An 18,848-nucleotide genomic window follows, 5' to 3' on the forward strand; every position below is an offset into this window, starting at 1 on the left:
TCATTGTTTGAGAGGGAGGAGGAGGTGGAGAGCTGCGGCAAGTCAGCCATAATTTTACCCAGCGAGACAGGAAGTGGAGAGATTTCTTGTTCAAAATAAACGTCTTGATTTTGCTTCTTTGAATAAAATGGGCTCAGGACGCAGTTGGGCGTTTAGGTCAGCTGAGATGATGTTGAAATACTCGTGTTAAAATACAGAGCAGATCCTTGTATCAAACACTAGCATGGGTAGAGATGCTTGGTGTTGTGATGCAGCTTCATTTTGAAAACCGGTTATTTGGGTGCTTTGATATTCCTGTGAGCTTGACGCTGATTGTAGTAACAGAGCTGCATGGCTCTGTCTCTGGTACTATGTAAAATACTGGAGTAGTCTGACTCCACGGCTGCTCAAATGTTGGCTTAATCAATATTGCCCAGTAGTGACGCTGCTGTTGCTTTATAACCCAGGGGTGCAGGTGTTATGTGTCTCAAATATATGCAGCTGTCGCCTGTCACCCGGTTACACCATGTTAAAATCTTAAAAAGACACTGTTACACACAGGTGTGTATCATATATATGTATTAGTAATGGCTTTGGGCTACTCAGCAGTTGTGTTGCAGTGGGCTACATCACCGCTATGCGCCCCGTTTGTAACAAACCAGCCTCCATTCAAAAAATTGGCACTTTAATATATTTTATTAATTCGCCTGTGAGCGCGCATGCCCGCTCTGAACATGACGTTTTATAAACTATTGGTGCTTTTTTAGCAAATATATCACCCACTATCTAGCACTTATTTCACCCATGGTTTTATGTCGTCCAGCCATTTTTGTGCACTTATTTTGCACTGTGAGAACACGCACTAAAGATCCATATTTACTGTGTTTATGAATGCCGAATGAACAAATAGACCCTCGATGTATATAAAACACTAATATGTATGTTTTTTTTATACATGCATCTTGTTGAGAAGCACATTTAGGCTAAAATACGTGATTCGTTTAACGGACTTTGGCAACAGAAAACGAAACCTATGGGCTCCAGCACTGCCTGCATAATGCCTTCCTGCTGCTCGGACATTTCTGCCTAACCTGCTTGCAAGGAATCCAACATGACATCATGCGTGAGAAACAGTAGGCTACCGTTCAGGGCGGATTTTGTGTGTGTGTGTGTGTGTGTGTGTGTGTGTGTGTGTGTGGGGCTGCAGGATCAAATCGCCGATAACATTACATAATCACAACTGAGCTTAAATTGGTGGGCTGATTTGGATGTCAGTGTTGTGGCCAAGTGGATAAGCTTTACCCATGTTTCTGTGGATTTTGGCAACTCCTGTGGTTTTACTATTTGTATTCCCGGTTGAACTCAAAACAAATATGCATGATGATGATGATGGTGGTGGTGATGATGGTGTGCCTACAAAGAGCAAGAGAATGACCTACTGTACGGATCAACGCTGCAGCCCCAAAACACTCCTCATTGCAATGATGTCTGCTGGATTAGAGGGCATCTGAGGACAGCTGTGGCTGGCAACATTGCTCTGTTACAAAAACACTTGATACAACAAGGCTTTTTTAATATCCATTTCCTCCATGTGAACTTGATTGGTTTATCATAAGATTTAGAGTAAGATCATTTTCCAAAGGCTCAGAACTATATCTGAATGGGTTTACTGTATTTGATCAATATGATGCATGGGAGGGAGGGAGCATTGTCTGCAGATGATAATTATTTTCATTGATGAATCTATTAATCATTCTTTTGTATTATTCTATTTTAGAAAAACATAATAAAACAGCAAATCCTGACATTAAGGAAGTCAGAGCCTGCGAATATTTCACATTTTTTCCTCAATAAATGATTAAAAATCAGTTATCCAAATTGTTTTGATTAATTTTTCTGTTGCTTAATTAACAGATTAATTGACTTGATATTAGTTTTGATTGATCATTTTAGATCTTGTAACACAAGAAAGGTTTCTTGTAAAAATAAAAAAGAAACAGAGCAAATATTTTGTTGTCACGATGGCAGCAATGCACCGCTGTACATCACAGACACAGTCAGATGCATATGACTTAGAGTACAGTGATTTCTCTATCATTGCACAGTTACAATAAAGTCTTAACTTGAACCTTAGGCTTCCTGTCAGTCCATCATGTCGTCCTGCTGTCTCACTCCATCGTGATGGGGTCACATTTTTGCCATTCTTTTGTCAGACTGAGAATTTCTATCCTCAAACCAAGGCTCCATGGAAAAGCCAGTAGCTGTGACTGTGGTTGTTTATGATCATTTTTCTTCCCCTGGAGTTGTCCTTCACCTCAGGAAGGATGCACAGGGACACAACACTCCACAACTCTGTGTTCCAGCAGTCAGGTTTGATGCTGTGTCCCTGCATCAATCACTCACACAGATGATGAACAGGAGGCAGCTCCTGTCGTTTGTTGTTGTAGACAGACTGGTCAGGGAAACACTGACCTCGTGCATCTTTTCAAAGCACAGAATATATTCTTCATGTCAGAGATCTGTCTGGAGTACGATGAATATACATATTTAAAGGAGCACGCCGCTGATTTCAGCCATTACGATCAGTTTACTCGCCATGAGATGTACCACTAAGCCTGAAAAAATGGTTATATAATGTCTCGTGTGGCTCTGAAGGAAGGTTTTCCAAGTCTGGAAAAATAAACCAGATGATGTCATCAGTGAGGGTCTGACAAAGGATGCTATTGAGTTGCAGTACGGGAATTGTAGCATCCGATGCTTTTGAGTTTGACCCATACTCGGGACGAGAAGTCAGGGTAGTTTGACTCCTGTTTTCTTTCTCTGATACTATTTTGAGTAGAGTCGGGTATCGTTTGGATCTTATTGATTTTGGATCTTAGTGATTCTTGAGGGGTGTGGTCAAACAGGCCGCATGCTTGTGAGTAGAGCGTGTCGCGCAAAGACAGACGCAGGCAGGCTCGTTTACTTTGTAGATGAAATGGCGGTCAATCCTAAAATAACACGAGTTGAAACACAAAAGAACATCCATGCTTCTTGGAGAAAAACATACAGCGGGGTTGAGAATAATTACTGGTGTTATAAGAGTAAAGCTCAGTGCGTTGTGTTTGTCGTAGCGAGCGTGTCGTTGGGCGACAGAGAGACGGCGGCTGCACTGACAGCAAACAGGTGTTAGCAATCAGAGCAGAAAGAGCCTTACCCAGACTTGTGTGCTAGCAACTCTTATTAATCTTATCATAGTGCGGAGACAAAGCTTAATATATTGCTTAATGCAGTCTTGTCCAGTCTGGTAAGAGCGCCAATGTGTAGTTGTTTAGGCAGGCTTTTACAAGCACCTGGTACTTGGCATTTTGGATTCAACTTCCCAGTACCCAGCCCCACTTTTACATGCCTCAGCTTTGTGGAAGTGCAGTACTGGAGTGCCCCTTTAAAATGGTGCCATGCAACTTGTGATTCAGCTTTGTATCCGTCTCTGCTAATCGCTCATTGTTTTATTGATGGTGCTGATCTGTCTCTGTAACAGCCATGTTGACCATTGCTGCTCGCATGAACTCCTCATTCTGACACCTATTTAATGGCCTCAAACGGAAAATATAAAATGCATAACTTCCTATATGCTAGAGTGGACTTCCATTTCCCATTAGTGTGAATCTCGTGATCAGGGTATGGGTTGAATCATTATTGTTTTATATAAATAAGTGATGAAAAGTGAGTATTGCCAAAAAATATTGATGGCGCCGGCCGTAATGTGTTTTGCCAGTACTTTTCTCCAGAACAACTTACCAAGCTCTTGATGTGTCATCCAGTGTGTCAAGCATAAACAAAACCATCATCACCGCCATTATCGACATTCCTGTTTGTTTGTTATGGATCCCTGTAGGTTAGAGTTGCCTCTATCAATCGGGATGTTTCATGGGGGCTAAAGTGGGAGCATAATGGCCTTCTTGTGGCACTGATAGGCCCCGAGCCCAAATGGCTTTCACTGTGTTTTCCACTGGAGCCAGAATGGTGTGTGTGTGTGTTTTTTTTGACACTGGACATGAGCAGCGTGGCTCAAAGGGCAACCAGTCTCGGAGTTAACCCTGCCCGGCTCATAACACATACAGTGGTGGTATGGTAAACATTTATGCGGTGTGCGGAGTCTCAGAGCGTGTCCTGAAGTCCCACGGCGTGCTTTTGCATTATGAAACGGCATACACTCTGGGTTTTTGCTACGGCCCTGTCAAAGGTCCCTCTGTTCAGCCAAGGGCAGCAGAGCCGGTGAGGACAACATTGATATTCATGCAGCTCGTTCTTATGGAGTCACCAGCGGGCGCCTCATCCCTCAAATGTCAGTCATTACAGTGTCCTTGGTAGCAGGTGAAATGTGAGGGTACTTGTATCTCTAGAGCTTCACTGATGTTGTCTGTATCACTCTTCCAGGCACTTAGCGCAGGGAGAACATGCCAAGCACACATACAACCTGAACCTTATTGAATCATAAACAATCTTCTCGGTGGGAGAGTAGAAATGTATTTACCCAGGAGAAAATGTGGAATTGTCCTTTATAATCATGCCTGTCTGAACCCTGTGAGGACAAAGTGAATGTATTTATGACAGGAAATACTATATTATTAACCACGTAGGTATTATCTGGCTCTCCTTAATTCAAATATTTATGTTACTTGAGTTAATATGTAATTGAATTACACTGCAGTACCAAAAAATGTTCCTTTTTTGCAATTCCTTAAAGGGTCAGTGCGCTTTGAAGGAAGTCACTCTGTCAGTTTTTGTAAATCGTGTGCAACACCATGAGTGCCTACAAGAAAAGGCTATCAGAAAGTGTGCACGGTTATGCTTGTATTTAAACTCATAAATAACTCACTTATAATTGTACGATTATCACATGACGTCAAGCTTTTCATCCTGCCTTCAAGTGTGGCTGTTGAGAAGACTTTCCTTCAGACGTGGTCAGTCAACATGTCTTTACGAACTCGTTTGTTTTAAGCATATGATGACTAGGGCTGCAACTAACGATTATTTTCACTGTCGACTAATCTGTCGATTATTTCTTCGATTAGTCAACTAATCATTTTATCAAAAAATGTGTTAAAATGTTGAAAAATGTCTGGCTGACTGTCTCTCCCTACTCTGAGTGGGCGGAAGTTCGCTGCATAGATCAGCCTCTCATTGGGCGGAACGAGCCACCCGCTGAAGTCCCGCCCTACCACCTCCGGTTGTGTAGCAGTTTTCAACACGTCCTTTACTAACTTTTGCGGTGTTTGATCTTGCAGGGATGTAGCCATTTGTCTGCCATGGTTCGCGTCCTGTAGGTGATATTTTTGTGGGCGTGTTACACCAAAACCTGTTTCCCCCCTGGCAATATTTTTGCAAGCGCACCGTTGCTGTGGCACCGCCCAGAACGATTGTGATTGGTTGAAAGAAATAAAAAAAAAAAGCCGGGGCGTTTTTTTCTCCAATCTTAAAGTAAGAGTCGGCCCAGCCAGACCTTTCTTTTCTTGAGAAAGGTCTGGTGAGCGAGACTTGTCTCTCCCAAACCCCAAAATTATGTCATCTAATGTCTTGTTTCGTACTCACGCCAAAGGGTTTTAGTTCACCGTCATGGGAGAGTGTGTAAAGCTGCCAATATTTGAATGTAAGAAGCTGCAATAAGAGTATTTTGGGGTACTTTTATAGTACTTTTTTTTATGAAAAATGACTCAAACCAATTAGTCGACTACTAAAACAGTCACCGATTATTTTAATAGTCAGTTAGTCATCAATTAGTCAACTAATCGTTGCAGCCCTAATGATGACCTTTATTTTGGGCATGTTTTTCTACATTCAACAAAAGAAGCCAAAAGTCTCAAATGTTAAAAGTTGGAAAGCAAAGCCAGATAACTTTAACCTAATGCACGTTACAGTTTTAATGCTTCATTGAAGGGCTGCAGCTAACAAATATTTTCATTATCAATTAATCTGCCAGTAAATTTCTCAATTATCTGATTAATAGTTTTGAAGTTTTAAAATAAATCCAGTTTACTGTTGTAGATAACATCTGAAAATATTCATATTTGATAATCTGGAAACTTGTTTTAATAGAATTTGATGCAGATTATTTTAATGGATTAATCAGTTCAGCTCTTCTGTATGGACACACATGGTCAGTTGGTACCATATAAGTATTGAGGATCAATGTGCAGTCTAAACAGTTTAAACATTAAATCTGTAGGTTCATATGAGTAAACAAATTAAATCTGTGTCCAAACATCCTCTGAGTCATAAGAAGCCAGCTCAGGACACCACAACATTAATTCTTACTATCTAGTACAGTTTAAACAGGAAGTAGGAAATAATCATTCACCGTTCCCTACAGTGGATACTGTACATAATGCTGAACTAGCATTGCTCTTATTGGAACAAATCTCTTCCCGATGTAATATATCATCAAACCCCAAGCTCTTGCCTTCCAACCTGGAAAATACAATTTTTTTTAACTCTAAGCAACTACAGCAGTAATAAATCATAGATTCCTGCAGAACCTTGTGTTCATGATTTAAGATGTGTCATGTAACCAGCACTCACATGCAAGTTAAGATGTGTTAGTGCACACACACACACACACGTACATCCATGCGTAGATAAGGGTGACAACATTCCAGCTAGTCATGCAGCAGGGGACCTTAGGGTGGCCCTGGTCATCAATCTTTAGGACTTCCCCCAGCAGCAGAAACACAAGCTTTAAATGTCAAAACTGCCGTCAGCGAACAGATTTCCTCGCTGCCGGCAACCGGCCTAAGACGACGGGAGCGGAAATTGACTCTCATCCTTGTTAATGAAAGGACACACTCGCTTGTGTGAGTTTGTGTGTGTGTGTGTGTTTACATCCTCGCCTACGCATTCGCTTGCCCATGTGCTTGTGCACAGGGAAACGTGTTGGCAGAAAAGCTTGCACGTGTGCTTTGTGGACGCCGTATGCTCGGGTGTTAAGTGTCGTGTTTACATGCAGTGTGTGTGTGTGTGTGTGTGTGTATGTAGAGGTGCATGGGAATCGAAGCATGTGTGCACTCGCAGCGAGTTGTCAGGCCGTTGGCTGAGCCGCAACCCTGTGCTGGAAGGGGTTGGATGCCGTCAGTGACCCTGGAGGCGAGCGTATGGGCCCAGCTTGGGTTGCTCTGCGAGGTGGAAAGGCCTCTGGTTTCTGTGACCCCCGTAGAGAGAGCAGCCTGTTAGGCAGAAGGCCTGTCAGCTGCAGTTCTCATTCACAAATCACCTAGTGTACACACACACACACACACACACACACACTCATAAGCCACAAAGTGTACCCACATTCTTGTCCTACGCTGCCCCTGCTCTCTTGAAATATGTCACTCACACAATGTACACATAATAATTGTGTATGATAGTCATTATGGCATTACTATTATTATTAATGCTCTAACATGTTCTTCTTGTAGTTAGTTAGATCATAGTTTAACTTAGCATTAATAATGACTGGATTCCATAGAGCTGAATATGTATATAAAGATGGATGACATGACAGCCCCCAAAAAGTGAAGCCAAAACAAGAAATTGAGTGACCTGAAATATGTGCTATATGGCATCTAATGATTATTTTCATTGTGGATTAATCTTTCAGTTGTTTCCCCAGTTAAGTGTTTAGTTGTTTGGTCTATAAAATGTCAGAAAGTGGTGAAAAGTTTTGGTCAGAGTTTCCCAAAACCAAAGATGATGTCCACAACCCAAAGATATTCAGTTTACTGTTATAAAGGAGTAAACAAAACAGAAAATATTCACATTTATTAACCTGGAATCAGAGAATTCATACGTTATTTTTCTCTCACAAAATAACTCAAACCAATTAATCACTTCTCAAATTCAATTCTCAGTTTGCCTTAATTTAATTAAGAAGAAATGGAGTGTCCAGACTTTACCATGGCCCTCACAAGCCTTACTCTGTTGTAGGAAAGACCAATGGCTGTATATAAAGATGGCAACATGACGGCTCCCCCAAAGTGAAGCCAAAACAGCCTCCCAGTGGCTGGCTGCTGTAAAGGTCATAAACCAAGTCCCCTCCATGTTAGCGGATCGGACCAAACTAACTTTGATGTACACGTTAAAGTTTACCCAAAGATAGTTTCTGCTATTTTAGGTAGTTCTTATCAGGCTTATGTTTGTTCAAGTGTTCATTTTTCTGATGAAGTTTGGTTTAAATTAGTTATCAGGTGCTATAAATGGGGCTTTGATGTCATGATTGTCAGCTATGTGTGCCAGTCAGTGTGCCCTAGCCTCGTGTCATTCACTCTGAATTTTGTCTGGATTCTGGTTCGGGTCTAGAGAGCGGATGCAGAATTCACCAAATTCATCAAAGTAAAAGTGTTCACCAAAGTAAAACTTTAAATTCTGGCACACCATCGATTTGGGGTGATGAGGGGTGTAAGAAAATCGATTAACTTAATGGCTTGGGGCTTTTCTTGTAAATTATATTCTTTGAATTAAAAAGTTTCATTGCATTTTTATTAGCTTGGTGCTTTTATTTTGATGGAAAGGCACATCCATCGAATTCCGGATCCTGTCTCACTCGCCCTGGTTCCGGATCCTTACCAAAACGGCCACTAATGGCCCCAGACTAGTGTGCTCGTGATCAATGGTCCTGTTCACGATTGATTGGACGACGGGTGTATGAGCGGGAACTTGGAAGCCTTGTATGTCCAAAAATGTTACATAAAGCGTTCACTGTGTTTTTAAAGTAACCGAACACTGCGCCATCAAAATTTTTATTGCGTCTTGCATGTGTTATATGTTATAAATATTTTATCAAAATCAATCTCATATAGAGTTACAAGGTTTTTGGAACAGCTGCATTTGAGGCATTAAGTGCATTGCATTACAGGTTACAAAGTTTATTGTTCAAATAAACACAAGAAATTTGTGCTCTAGAGAAAGGATCAGCGCTCAGTGAATAACCTCCTAAGCCCTATGATAAGCTATTATGGCAAGGCTTAACTATACAGACAAAGTGAGCAGTGATAACTAACACATAGTGTTCAGTTTTTTCTGTTGGTGAATACATCTGGCCAAAATCTCTCTTGAAAAATCTCTTGAATTCAGCCAGTGCAAACCCCAGCACCGGGGATCACAGTGTCTGGTGGCAATTAGTGATGTTAGCCTTCATAGAGTGTTTTTTGAGAAAAGGAAATGCTGTACAAACATCCCCTTCTTTATGTAAAATCAGATAAAATCGCCTTGTTACTGTTTGACTTCACCTTCACTGTGTGTGGCACCAAAGATGCTCAATTACAGCACTTCATTCAGCGCAGGTGGGGTGGAGCTATGAGGATCTGCCGACAGTTTGAGGATCCAATGGAGTTATGAAATTTAATCACAAGCTCTTTTTAATACTTTTCATTGGATGATATTTGTAAAAACAAACACATACAGACATAAAGGGAGACTAATAGCATTGATTTATGAAACAACAAAAAGGCCAAATATGGAGATACAAGGTTTCTGGTCAACAGCGATGATATACAGTCTATGGGAAAGATGCTGAAAAGCTCTTTGGAGCTGAGAGGAAGTTTAGAGTTAGGTGATAAATCAATGGTTTGTCACTAAGAGTGACACACACACAGATGACACAGTGTTTGTATAAAAATATTGATTATAGCAGCTTTATTGTAGCGTGGACACATGCAGCAGTTATAGTACTCTCTGAGGAGAGAGTATTTCAGAGCACAGGGAACCTAACCGGAGTGCATCACAATGACGTCCGCACCACTCTGCGTGTCCCCTGCTATCCTCTGCTTACTCCTGTTGACATTGTCATCGTCAATCAAGGTCGTATTTTCTGAGAGCACAGAGGACTGTGTGGCACTAGACCACAGGCTTTTTTTTTTTGTTATGTAACAGCAGTTGTGTCTATTTTTCTGGATTTGTCCCACAGTAGGTCTTTTGTCCATGATCCTCCCGTGATTGAGACTGCAGCGCTGGTAGATAGCCTGGCTTCACGCAGAGTCCCACGTCCACGTTCCACGTCCCAATTATTGCTTTGCATCGTGAGTGTATGTCAAAATATTACGTCTGCCTACAGTAACACTAGCCGCTCCCTGTCTCTCTGTGTGGAAGATATAGATTCTTGGACAGGCAGCCTCTTTGGCAGATTGCCTCACCCCTGTCTGTTGATTCACTGTTGGTGAAATAAGAGAACATATGGCTGCTCTCTGCCTGCATTACATCACCTTGAGATCCAAGCAGATTGGTTTGCATTTACAGCCCGGCTCAAGGAAAAAAAAAAAAAAAGAGGCTCATTGTATTCGGATGGTTTTATCCGAGCTGTGTTTGCCACAAAAGTTGGCATGCTTTTTTTTGTTGCTTGAAATAAAAGCAGGTTGGGATGTACTGTTTTGTACTCTGTATCCTGCTTAACCCAGCGCACAGCCCAGCCAGATGCATCAGGCTCAACAGCGTTAGTATTGATCCATCTGAGTTATATCACATCATGCAGAGTTACTGCCCGCTGAACACGTTCAAGCTCCTGTGAAGACTTTGCATGTGGTTGTTATCAGCTATTCACTGGTTTCCATTAGCTTCCTGATTTCACTTTTCTCCCTGGCTCTTTTCATGCACTGATGCACTCTCACTGCTCTGATATTGGTAGTGATTTGGTTTGAAGCCTCTTTATGGCACCCCGACCTAAACCACTGCCTCTTCTTCCCAAAGCCATAACACTGTCATTATATGTTTAATCTGACATGTAGATTCAGTCTAACACGCTTTATCCTTCAACCAGATTGGTCCCAATTTAAATCATAGAAAGGTTTTTGTGTTTTGATAGCAGTTCATTTCTGACTTGTCGCCACTTAAAAGCAACTTCCTGAGGTGTCATCCAGCACCTCACAGCCTTCATCAGCAGATGGAGTTTGCTCAGTTGTTGTGGAGATGGATGTGCTGACGTGGCAACTTGGCAGCATTCTCATCCATGTTGGCTAAAAGTTAAGCCCGGAAATTCATCCTTGACCTAGAAAATAGTTGGACAAAACACTCCCAGCTCAAGGTCCACTTATTAACTTCTTTCCAGAGCTCTCATCAGGGGCGAGGAATCCTAAAGATGCTTTCTATGAAATCACACCTGCATGTTTCAATGTAGGAAATCACTGTAAGATAGGAGTAAAATATGCATGTTTTTTAGGCACCAATTCCTCTTTGGCATTCGCACTTTTCGTCTGCTCTCATTTTGTCACACTTCGCCCCTTCAACCATTAAGAGTAGCACAGCAGCACTGGTTTAATGAAATGACAAAGAAAAGCAGCCAATACCCACGTTAAAAAGCTGGAACTAATAAATGTGGTGATTAGCAAAATAGTTGCTGATGAATTTTTAATTAATTGACTCATTGATTAATCCACTAATTGCAGCAGCTTCATCATAGTTGCGATACACCCATGTTTGATTGTTGTTCCAGTCATTCCTAAAATAAAATCAATATCTCTTACATTTTAAAGTGGATTAACAAACAAAGTGTTTGCTATTATGATAGCCAAGTACACACCTAGGGAAATGTAATAGATACTTTGAGAAATTTTTGCTTTTGTAAGAATCACACGGAGGTTTATTTTTTTACTTTAGAAAATGTAGGCAGGTGCAATTCCTCATGCAACCAGGTCATGTGAATCTTGTTTTCCTTCTGTCTCCAGAGATATTGATTTACACAGTCGTACGTGATGCTGGCTATTCATTTGACTGCAGGTGTAACCTTTAGAAAAACATCTTTGTCATCATGATGGCGATGAGTGTATACAAACAGTGTCACAGTTTCAGTCAGCAGCCTTACCGAAACCCACACTCACTCCCTGAAACCACAAACACTCGCCTAACTTAGATGTCGGGACAAATATAGTAAGTGGCCGGTCATTTGTCCTATATTTAGCATTTCCTCCAAATATTTTTAACTTGCTTACTCTTTGCTCACACAATGCCTCCCATTCTATGGCTCTTTGTGCCTCTTTCCTTGTTCCTGATTTGGCTGCTGCTGCTCTAAATATACGTGTTCCCTACATTTCTGTAAATGAACCTGCTGTCAGTGAGTCTGTAAATATCAATTTAACACTATTTTTACTGTTTCCACTATTTTGGATTTTTTGAAGAGGGGTTGTATAGGGCAATTATCCATAGTTAGGGTATTACATACAGTCGATGTCAGTCGGCACGCCCATAATTTGGAGAAGCAGGCTGAAGTATGATACAGAAGCTAATCCATCTACTGCTGTGGAGGGGTCAGCAACAAATCTAATTTTAGCCCCGTTAAAACAGTTCTCACCCTAAAACATCTATATCAGTTAAAAGCCCTTTTTAAATAGGAATTGTGCAAATTTGCAGGAAAGCCCAATCAGTCTTCTTTCAGCATTGGCAGTATAAAAACAAAATCAGGGAGTGCAGCAAAATGCCGCCTACCTACTTTTGTTCATACAGAATTTGCCTTTTTCGTGGCAATGGGGGACGTGAGCAAGTAACAAAACGTGTAGCTCAGTGACGTATTCCGAGGGAAGCCGCGGCTGGTCAGTCCTTCGGCGATTCTCTCGTAAGTTGGCCCGTTCTTCACCGTCTTCGTCATCTGACGGTTAATGGCCTCTTTGTTTGCGAGGACAAGGAGGGCGCGCAATTCCTTGTCTCCCCAGTTGCTCATCTTTATAGTGTCTGTCAGGTTTGCGTTTCCCTCTTGCTACTAGCTGCTCATTCCTACTATCAGCTGTTTCCTGTTTATCCACCGCCAGTGGCTCACACATGTGGTGTCATCAACAGCTCCTCCCACAAGTCATCAACAGCCCCTCCCGTGGCGGAAGGGCGCCTTGTTCTCTTTGAACCAAAAAGGTTCCACCAATATGTCTACCCTACGCGGCAGAAAATTGGGCACCTCGGATCAACTCGCCAATCCGGCTCTGTGTGTCTAAACGCTCGTAGCTTGCCTGCAAAACGGCTCAACATTCGCCGAAAATCTGGCAGTGTAAAAAGGGCTTAAGTGTACGATATATTAAGAGTATTTTTACTGCTTTGCATCTTCGTCAGACAGCCTGTTCTGATGGGGAAGCTGTTGACGACTTCAGTTCCCCATCTATGCTCTCGTCAAAGCAACCAGACTCGATTGACAAAAACAGTAATTTTAGCTCACTGAACAAGGGAGCTGCTGGTCTACCGCTGCTTTGACCAGTTAGTTAGTCAGTGTAATTGTGTGACTCTTGTGAATCCAGACTAACCCGTTTAAATGGCGAAGTAAAACAATAGCAGAAACAGAATAACTGCTCAAGGCAGAGGTAGACCAGCAGCTCCTGTGTTCAGCAATGTTAAATCACTGTTTTTCTCAATGGAGTCTGGCTTAGAGTCTGGCTTTTTGAGTGATATAACTGCTTCATTTTAATGTTGGATCACTGTCTGACAGCACTGGAAGCACTGGAAATTGTCTAAATATAGCGTACACTTAACAGACATCGATTTTTTTTTTACATGGCTATAATATGTTTTGTTGCTAACCCCTTCATAGCAGTAGATTGCGTAGCTTCCATCTTTGACTTCAGCCTGCTTCTCCAAACTCCAATACTGTCTATGGATAAGTAGTACAACCCCACTTCAAAAAACCTAACTATCCTTTAAATAGCAGAAATGGAGTTTCCAGTATTTAGATACACTGGCTTTAATAGCAATTTTACAATGATCATCGTAAACTGTGTCCCTATTTGGAAGTCACAGGTACAGTATGTGTTTCGTGATTCAAATCCTTTCCCCTGCTGTATAATTTAAGGCCAAGAAGTATCGACTTTTATCGGCCTGCGATGCTGACCAAGGGACTGCAGGAACATCAGCCAGTGTCTGGCACAGCTTCCCGCGGCCTGTAAGCAGGGTTTTTCCTGGCTCAAAATAGGGCTTTGGTGGTGGACCACCCGTGCAGATCAGTATGCGGAGCATGATTGACTGAAACTGTAAAGAGATTGCTCAACACTTTGGTGGTCCATGCTGCACATCTGTCCGTGCACATGAGCTTCCTGTAAATGTTGACAAGGATAATGGAGCATTTATCAGTGCTTATTACTGACACTAAGGCATGTGATTTAAAATAAAATACATCCAGTAACATTAATGCTCCTAAAGGCATCAGTAAAAATGAAATGCACATTAATGTTAGAACTCTGAGTCACATCAGACAACTGGTCACAGATTCACTGGCAGACGATTAGTTTGCAGTTCTCAGACTTTGCTTTGTTTACAAACTATGATGCAATGGCAGTACTGCTTATGTGTCACCAACACTCAGATGATCTAATATAAACAATGGTCAAACTTGATGAAATAACTGCCACATATGCTGAAACAGCAATTAGGAGGTGGTAATTACTACACGTTTATGCTTTAACACTTGGCAAAAAGTTCCTGCACAAGTGAGCAGAAAACAAACGTCTTGACATTCACATTGGAATATATGAGCTATTCTTAGTTGATTGTGTTGACAGCTCTCAGTGTCCACTTTGGCTGTTAATGTTTCACAGTTTGACAGGACAAACCGCTGCTCAGCCCTGAAACAAAATCAAACAACATAATGAAGATACGGAACAAAATGTTAAATGCGACACTTTTGTTTTTGCTCCCATATTTCACAAATGGCTAAAGATTGATGACTTTTTTATGCACTCTAAAGACTAATTTCTCTTAAATTTTGGTTGCAAACTTGTTAAAATCCAATCCAATCATTTCTACACAGGTGTGTCTTGGGATGGTCACAATAAAAGGCCACTTTCAAATTTTCAGTTTTATCTTGATTGGTGCTACAGAAATGCATTTTTGATCACAGATACCCCAGAGAATCTGTGAGTATCTGGTGTGACCACTATTGGCCTCATGCAGTGCGTCACATCTCCTCCTCATAGAGTTGATCAGGTTGTCGATTGACACCTGGATCTTCCACCTCGTGGATCCCTAGAACAAGTACTAGAGACTTACCGCAACTGAGCAAACTTCCGTCGGCTGGGTGGCTAACTTGCGTTTTAGCCTCCTGCTCTTTTGAATTCGGATAAAAAGATTTATTTGTGTATTTGCTCATGTAGACTTTAGAAATGTGATCGGACTGAATGGATTAAATTGGAAGTGAAGTCATTTCCCAGGACTTGTGATGCCTAAAAAAATGTATCCACTGAATTATAGACTTCTCTTTTACCATTTAAGTCTATGTGAAAATGTTTTTTGGGTCTCACAGCATCATGTGAAAGGCACAGACATTGAAATTCCACATTGGGCCACTATGTAAAAGTTCAAGGGGCTTGCTTAGAACCCAGCTATCAGTCTGGCAGAAACATGTTTTGGGGGCAAGGACCAAGATTTTGTGAGCTCCAGTGTAGCAAGAGGATTTTGTGGCCACGAGTTTGTCTTCTCTGTGCCGGTTATTTCGGCAAATCTCTATAAACAGATATTTGCATATAAATGCACATACCTTTAATAAAAGCGAATATAAAGCTAAATCGTCATCATGACAATAGTCGATTGGTTCAAAGACTACATTTCGGCCAGTGCATTTCGTCTCTCCACACATAGTGTTTACCTTTTGCTGAAACTTGACTGGTCAAACCACTCAGACTACAAACGGAAACCAGAATGCTTTCAGTGACTAAGTGTTGTCCTGTTGTCTACAGGTTGGGCATAAATATGCAGATATTTGTTAAGACCTGGCTCTGTCTAAAGGTGTACCAGCACTCAGTAGACTTGCCAATAAACACGATAAATTCTGTCTGTTTAATTTGGGGGGTAATGTACCAGACTATTTCTTCAATGGGAACAGTGATACCTGAAGTGCTGTCATCATCAATCCATGTCTAGCCATTTCCTGTTTCAGGTCACTGTTACGTAGGGCTGTCAAAAGCACCATGAAATTGAGTTAGAATATTTTCGAATTTATTTTGTAGAGTTTGAATAATATTCAAATTTATTACTATTATTATTATTTCTTATTTTATTTATTTATTTATTTTTTTACAAAAAAAGAAAAAAAAAAAAAAGCTGCAGAGAGGCAGCAGGTGCAACACTCTGTATGTCTCCCCGAACTGGTCACACATCGCGGACAGCGCAGTGGGTGGCGTTGGCGCAGCGGGCTCCTCCGTTGATGCCTCTCCCTCCGTCTCTGCGTCCCTCTCTGGCCCGGCTTGTGCGCGAGCCATCTCCGCCTGAACATTACTCTAGACAATCTGCTCCTCGTCATCACACAGATGCACTAGTTTGTGAAAGCGAGGGTGCTTTGCGAAGCTTGCATTTAACATGGCTTTTATCCGCTTTGCCATTGACAGACACGAATCCAAAGAAATCCCACACAGAACTTCTGCTGCTCGCTAATGGGATCAACTCCTCCTCCCCCTCAACTGTCGCTATTTTCACCGTTCCTACTAATATATAATAATGAATGTTTTTGGTTTGATCCCCCAAAGTTGGCGCGCTTGATTGACGTAGGCCTATAGGGGTCCGAAATGAACGTTTTGTGTATGAGCATGATTCGCCATGATATACAACATTATTAACAGTATTAATTAATTATTAATGATATTTGAATTATCAAATTTAGGTTCAAACTTATAAAAAAATATATATTTGAATATATTTTGAACTTCCAAATTTTTTTTGACAGTCCTACTGTCACGTTAGCGTGTACTTAAGGGTTTCATTTTCCGTTTCGTTAGGACCACAAATAAAATCCTGGCTGTGACGAGAAAAAAATCAAGAAAACAGAAACCTAATAAATGACTTGACAAATGAAAATGTATTTTGAAGCATGGTATGTAGAATTGGGAGTGTGTTAAAAGGCAGTGGGCCGGTTACAGTGCTGTGGTGCACAGTAAAAATCTTAATTATCGCGCCTTGTGCACACACAGGCCTCTTTGGTCCATAAAGGTACATTTGTACATACATGGAATTAGTATGTTATTGGAACATTTGGTAGTAGGGTTTGAACCAGCACCGCCCCACCACAGCGGAGCTCTGCACAACATCTGTCAACATGGTCTACTGTTGGACAGTCAGCTCGTCCAGCAAGCAGAGCCTCTTTTTTTCCAGATACTTTTTAGAGCTCAGATGGCTATTTCTCTCTGTGGACTCTTTAAATTGCGGCAGCACAGCCTACCATGTGTTGGTCACACTGCTGTTTTCTGTGGCTATCAGGCCAGCTTGAGGTTGAGACGGGTATCTATTCCGTTCTGGCTGTATGGTGGAGGGGGGGTCTCTGGTCTGTCTGTGGCTGGGCGTCTGGAGGGAGGCAAGGGGACCTGTGGTTCTGGTTATTTGTTGGGAGTTATTGGCTGGGTTTCCACACATATTATGCACACACGCATACTCAACCTTCTAGATCCAGACACTGTTATTTTTATAGCCAGGTACACACACGGTACATAAAAAGGCTCCCTTCTGCTTTGCTGTCTATACCCTGAACCTACAGTCTGCACTCCTATGGATGTATTCGACATCACACATGCAGCTCCAACTTTTCAACAGACAGTGATAATGCATTTCAGAGGTCATTAAGCACTACAGGCTGAGTTGGTAAAGACCACCCTGTACTGTGGGAGGCAGCGGCGGTGACAGATTTGGCTGTCTCTGTGGTGTTTAAGGGCCATACGTGAAGCCCTGGACAGCTGGGAAGCTGAGGAGGACACTGCCTGTGTTTTCTCTCCTCTGACAGGTGGCTCAGTGCCCAGAAACTCCCTCTGTGACACAGCAGGATGGAGCCAGCACTGTCCCCCTCCACCATACAACCAGAACGGAAGCTTGGATGCTGCTGCTGAGACTCCACCACAAACCAACCAGGGTTGGAGAGATATATGTGTTTGCCAATGTTGGCCTTTTAGGTCAAATCAGATAATGACCAGTCACTGCTGTCCTCCTGCAGTTTGATGGAGGTTATCCCTGGCTACAAGTTAGTCAGGAGTTAATCAAAGATCAGTCAGCACAAAGGACGTGCGTCAAAAATAGGAAGAGGATAACGCTTTTGCTTTCTACGGTAGCTAAACTTGTGGTTGTGACCAACACAGGAGGCACAGCTCTCAAATCATCTGTTTGGACAATGGAAAAATAGCGGAGATGATGTGGGGCGCTCTTCTGAAGTTTTTTCAACTTGAGTTCAGAATGCTCCAGCAATAATGGAAGGTATCTAAAGGGCCAAAACATGGATGTGTGGCAGTGCAAAAACCAAGAGCAAAAAGCTTCATTCTCATTAAAAACAATTACAAAAAGCCGCCTCCACCTTTCTGTATGATCTGGGCCTTAAGCACCAGTAAATCTCTGTAAAGTTTTTGACACTACCTGCCTGTTAATACATGTGCAGCTCTCACCTTTATATTCCACACTGGTGAGGTAGCTCAACTTGACAACAACTTGCTATTGATGCCCAAAGTCTGATTTCAAGTCCTGGGAGGTGCAGATTAAACATCCTTTTGCCTCCTCAGACATTCACTACAAACCGGGCCCTTTTTGCGTTTATCACAGCCATGCACGAGTAGTACAACAAACAGCACATGAGCATGTATTTAGTGTTTCTCCATCCAGCCAGAGGCATTAACAGCCTGATTTGCCTCCAGGCTTTTACTTGAATCCTGCGCTCTGTTAGTCTGAAGGTTATCTGTCGCTGCCTTGTCCTGCTGAAGTCTGGTGTAAAGTAGATCACTATTAGAGATTATGTGATTGATGAGATGGACGATGCAAAATGAAAACACAAGGCTTTACTTTAAAGCATTGTGTTGAGAGAGGTAGGGTGCTTGACCTGCTTTATGTGTGACCACCCATAAATTATTTTTCTTTCTTTTTTTTTTTTTTTTACATAAACGCATGCCTTTCTCATGTTGCAATTTCACAGTATACAAAAACCTTTTTAA

General features: G+C 41.8%; 1 protein-coding gene across 1 annotated transcript in view; it reads left to right on the plus strand.

Moving 5' to 3' along the window:
• The window catches only part of hivep3a (HIVEP zinc finger 3a), a 49,719-nt gene that overhangs the window by 440 nt on the left and 30,431 nt on the right, over positions 1-18,848 (plus strand). The window lies entirely within an intron of this gene.

The sequence above is a fragment of the Epinephelus lanceolatus genome, chromosome 16 (genome assembly GCF_041903045.1).
Source record: "Epinephelus lanceolatus isolate andai-2023 chromosome 16, ASM4190304v1, whole genome shotgun sequence".
Taxonomy (NCBI): Eukaryota; Metazoa; Chordata; class Actinopteri; order Perciformes; family Serranidae; genus Epinephelus; species Epinephelus lanceolatus.